The following is a 5,611-nucleotide window of genomic DNA, read 5'->3' on the forward strand; positions in this document are numbered from 1 at the left end:
CATTCACAACTCACTCTCACCTGATTGTATGATTTTGATATCATACTTGGGACAGGCTTCGAGGGTCCGCTCAACTGCTTCGTAGAAGGTGGCCTTCTCCGACTCTGTAAACTCCTCTATAGGGGCGTGAACGTTTATGAGAGGCTTATATTTCTAAACTTGCCTCGCCAACGCAGAGTGCGTAGCCGTTCGCTTATATTTTCAAAGCCGATAACAGCAGGTTTCAACTTCCGCTGCCGTGTTGCGCAGCAGAGCGGAGCAGGGAGGCCACAGCGACAATTGTCACTTCCGACTGAAATTGAATTTCAAATTTGAATCTTAAAACCTCGAAAGCGGGAATCAGCACAGAAATTTCCTTAACCTACGATGTTATCAATGAGCGCAGGTATGAGTGCTCCTGATGCTCTTTTCCAATGTGTAAAACAAAACCTTATTGAAATCGGTTAGCGGTCTGCCTTTCTGCCTCTCTGGACAGGTGGGAACTGTGAACGATCACACATACAGTGAGTTACATCATTCTACATTCAATTTAAGGGGGGATGTATGAGGAACCCTAAAAGGGGAGTGTACATTTTTTTTCACTAAATATAGTCATGTGGGTTACCAAATGAGGGTCTCGGTTAGTACTTTCCGAAACTTATCTTAGTTTTGACATTTGTTGGAAAGGTGGAGGTGCGAGGGTCGAAAATGATCATTTCTTTAACGGAACCGTTCTCAGGCTCTACCCAACCTAAAAATCTGAAAACAATCAAGAGACTGCCACTACATGGTGCCTAGGCTCCGAAATACCCTCCATTTCGATATCTGTTCAAATAAAGTTAATAATAGTGTATTACTATAATTTTTAGTAAGTGACTGCAATACCCTTCTTAAGTTCATTCTAGTACTAGCTCAGCTTCCTTTAAATGTTCCTTGGCTCGAGTGGTGGCTAGGCGTTTAGTTTGCCCTATGTAGGTAATGGGCAATCCTCAAAAGACATCCTGTATATGTTAGGGTCTTTTTCATTGCCTAGCAACCCTTAGAGCGTGTGAATCCTGCTTGATCCTACCGCCTCGACGCATTTTTAGCCAAGATTCATCGCAAGGCTGGGAAGATTTCCGTGTAGTATGTTATGCTGGCTCGTTGTTTTTGACGTCGAGAAAGGGAATTTCACCGTTTGGTTACTTCTCTATCCATGAGCCATTGACTTTTAATTATGCCATGCGAAGATGCGTTGCATGAGGGATCATTCTATATTTGAACAAGTTGCTGAAGCATCGCCCCCTTTACATTGCATTTCTGGATCTAGAAAAGGCGTTTGACCCTGTGCCACACAAACTCATTTGGTGTGCTATGCGACAGTACCTAGTGCCAGAAGAATTGGCTCGGTGCTCTAACACTGTCCGAAAAGTAAAGTTCGAAGTGTGGTGGGTATATCAAAACCTTTTAGTGTCTCTATCGGTATTCAGCAAGAGAGCGCCCTCTCACCGCACCTCTTTGTTTTTGTTATCGACACTGCCATCCTATGTCCAGCGCCTCATACCCTGCTTTATGCAAACGGGGCCACAGAGAAAATTTGAGCCTGGCACGGGGTGAAAATTATATGGATCTGCGATGAAAATTATTCTGGCTCTCCTATTATCCATTTTTTTCATTCAAATTTCAGTCGTGTATGCACGATATTACTTCCTTCGGTAATTCAGGATTTGGCAGCACGGGTCCTGGTCCTGTTGTGAAATGGGCACATGTTCTTGATGCATAGACGAGTAAATCAAATAAGTGCCTGTGCTCTAAATATTGGCACCCTAACTGAAAAGACCGAAGAACTAGCAAGAACCGTTCGGAAAAGTCATTGATATTTGCCCTCTATAAGAAACCCTGGTGGTGTGGTGCCAAAAGCTGCAACATGGTACGTCAAAGCGGTAAAAATAGCTATAAACGTCTCTATTTCGGTAGCCCACACACTCCATACGGTATTGTTATTGCCATCTAAGAGGGTTTCCATGACGCCATTAAATAAGCTGAACGATTTGATGTTCAGCTGATGAAGCTCACCATTATATCAGGTGATCGCGCTATTTATTTCTTCACCGCGTATGTCGACCTGATGCCGAGGAAGATGCCTTCTGGCAACTTCTCGATGCAAAGACATGTAACGCTCTAGCTGATGACCATATCATCATTGCAAACGACCTTAATGGTCATGTTGGTGAAAAGACAGACGGAAAGTGCCATGGAGAAAAAGGGCTTGGAGCCCACAATGAGGGTGGTGAGCGTATAGTCGATTTTATGGATACCCATGACCTTGTAATTATAAATACATGGTTCATTAAAAGATTGTCTCATCTTCCTACATTTTATAGTGTGAACAGTAAAAAGCAAATCAACTATATTTTCATAAGAAGCCGTCATTTTACCACCGTCATTGATTGTAAAGCCGTTCCCTATAAGACCATTGCATCTCAATATCGACCGTTGATTGTCGACTTGTGAGTCAAGCCACCAATAAAACAGCGTGAGGCACGCACTGGCCAACCGCGCATTAAAAGGTGGCGATTTCGTGAACCATTACAAATCTGGAACAACCGTTGAACCAAATTAGGAATACGATCCACAAAGCGATCTCTGTATCGGGATCACTAAGCCAAGTAAGCCTTTCATCAACCGAGATACCTGGCTTTGGAATGGCGATGTTAGACGATGTTGTCAGCGCCACCGAAGTAGAGGAAACAATAAAACGAATTAAATCGGTGAAAGCAACAGGACCTGACGATATCGCATCTAAGCTCTGGAAAACGAACAGCTTTGACCCAACAATGTGGGCCAGTAAATTCTTCAATCGCGTTATTGAGGAAAGTAGAACACCATCTATCTGACTGGCAAGAAATTACCACAGTTGCTATTTAGAAGAACAGTCCAACAGAATAGTCAAATTACCGTTCGATCCGCGTGCTGTCCTATACCGTCAAGATCTTTTAATGTATTCTTGATAACTGTATTCCTGAACTCGTTTAAATAATCGTAAATTAAGAAGGATTTGTCGAGAACTGCGGAATTACTGATGCAAGTCACGCTGCGCGGGTAGCCATGAGGCTCGTTCCGATATCACTCGCGAGTGTACACAAGTTATTCCCTTTGGCTTATGAGCATTCACCTGTCAAAACAAGATTTTGGGGAGGTAATTATAAGTTTAAAATCACACCGCGAGGCTCACGAGTGATATCGGGACGAAGCTATGGAGAAACACCGTGAGAACGATCTCCCTCTTTGCATTACATTTCTGGATCTGGAGAAAGCGTTTACTCTGGACTAGTGGTGTAACATGCCCTGATCACATCAAAATGAGGGTATTCGCGATCGATATGGGATTGCACCGGTCGTGGCAAAATTACGAGAGGCGTTTTCAATGGTATGGTTATGTAATTCGCACTAAGAGAATTCACTCAACAAGATTGGTCTGAATATTGGGGTCGATGGTAAGCGGCCAAAAGGCCGGCCGAAACAACGGTGGCTTGATACCCTGGATGGCCATTTGGAATTGGCTATTGCATATGTAAGTCATTGCAAAGTTCGAATTTGTATGGATGGACCCCCACCCCACCTACGATCGCCCTGTTCGACATTTGCTACAAATATCATAAATTCAAGGCTTACGAGAGGGGTCTTAGTAGAGCAATGGGGGATCCCCCGTATTCTCTGTTACCCGGAAACATGAACTAAAACCTTTACCATTTTACTTCACGTAGAATTAGAGAAATTTACGTGAATTTTTGGTACAATTGTAGAGATGGATTATCTTTAGAATCACATGACTATAAATATACTGGCGGATCACCGCTACTAAATCCCCGTTCTTACCCCGCAGGACTGCAATGAAGCATTACTTTCAGTTGGTTGGTTTCAATGATTACGTGCCATTTCTGCCATGTTTTGGTTTTTCGCGCATTTCCCCTTGTCAAATTAAATCCTTGTTATTAGGGAGTTCACCATAAGCGACTTTTCCTCTGATTTCAGGATTTCTCCGATAATGTTTTACGGGGGTATTCTAACCTATGAAACATTTTCTAAATTTCGTAGTAAAATACATATGTTCGGGCACTTTGCAGTCTTGCAGATCTGATCAGCTATCACCACACCTTGCAGTTAGGTATAAAATGTGAACCCAAAAATGAGGAGAGAGAGAAATGTAATGTTCGGTACGGATAACCGGCGAGAGTCGTCTGACTTCACAACCGGATCGGGCTCCCATAATGGATAACACATCGTCGAAACCGCTAGTTGTGGAGCGGTTCAACGTCTAGGCCGCCTGCTGTAGTTGTTTCGCCACAATCTGTGGTGACCAAATTAGCAGGCAGCAAGTGGATTGAAGAAATGAACCTCTTCATCAGCCGCTCCTACTACGAAATAACGGCGGGGGCGAGTAGAAAATCCTACCGCCCCTTGTTGCACCAGAGATTCGTCAAGCGCTTCCCATAATTCGCGCAAGTGACTGTGACGCGAGTTGCAGACCAGTAACTTTATTACTCGCAGCGGCACAATTCGAGCCTTCATCAGGGAGCGTGCACATAGCCCTGAAAACTTTACCAGCAAAATGGTCAAAGAGTTACCACCTATCGCTACTGAGGTATCTCACTAGGATTATTCAGCTCAGTTATTTCCCAAGGAGCTGGAAAACATCGCTAATGATGGCTTATATCGGCGAATCCGATTGCTATCCGTAATATCAAAGCTTTTCGATAGCATCCTCCTAACAAAACTCTCATCTTTCCTTGCAGACAAAAAAGTAATTCTCCAAAATCAATTTGGCTTATACAAAAAGCATAGTACGAGGGAGCAAGTTCATACAATTGTGGCGGAAGTTAACCGAGCCTAATGCGAGAGGAAGAATTGTTCTGCGGTGTTCCTGAACGACGACCCGGAGCGGTAATATAGTTACATCTACATTTGCGGATGGCATTTCGTTTCTGGCCACTCATGTCGAGCCTCGATTAGCATCTTGCTTCCTACAGCGGTATTTAAATCGGAACGAAGAATGATTAACCACCTGGAAGATCAAAGTCAATGAGACGAAATGTACTCATAAACATTGACGCTCCGTCGGGAAACCTGTCCTCCTATTAACTTAAATGGGTCTCACATTTCTCAATCTAGTGGTGCCAAATACCTGGGAGTGCACTTTGACAGACCTATCTGGACTTATGGGATCCAGTTATGGGGTTCTGGGGGATTATCTAATATGGAGCTATTGCAATGCCCGCAATTCAGAATTCTGCATACAATTACGGGGGCGCCTGGGTCTATGGAAAGAGGCATGTTAAGTGCCCCATTTTTAAGATTTGATTACTTAATGTTAGTTTTATTTTCTGTAAATGAAAGGCTCGTTAATAAAAAAAGGGAAAAATAAGAGCTAAAAAAAATATTTAGAAGACAACTCCCAAAACTATTGCCGATCGCGATATGGTCGATCTTTTTGTCAATACAGTAGTAATAACTTACTTGCCCCCCCTCGCTGCTGCAAGGCACAGAAAAATTCATCAATTAATGAAAACTCCAGCTCGCTAAACAAACCAGGCCAAATGAAATATATTATAACATTTCGGGATTATCTTGCCACGAAATAAATACACAAATG

The sequence above is a fragment of the Hermetia illucens genome, chromosome 2 (assembly GCF_905115235.1).
Source record: "Hermetia illucens chromosome 2, iHerIll2.2.curated.20191125, whole genome shotgun sequence".
Taxonomy (NCBI): domain Eukaryota; kingdom Metazoa; phylum Arthropoda; class Insecta; order Diptera; family Stratiomyidae; genus Hermetia; species Hermetia illucens.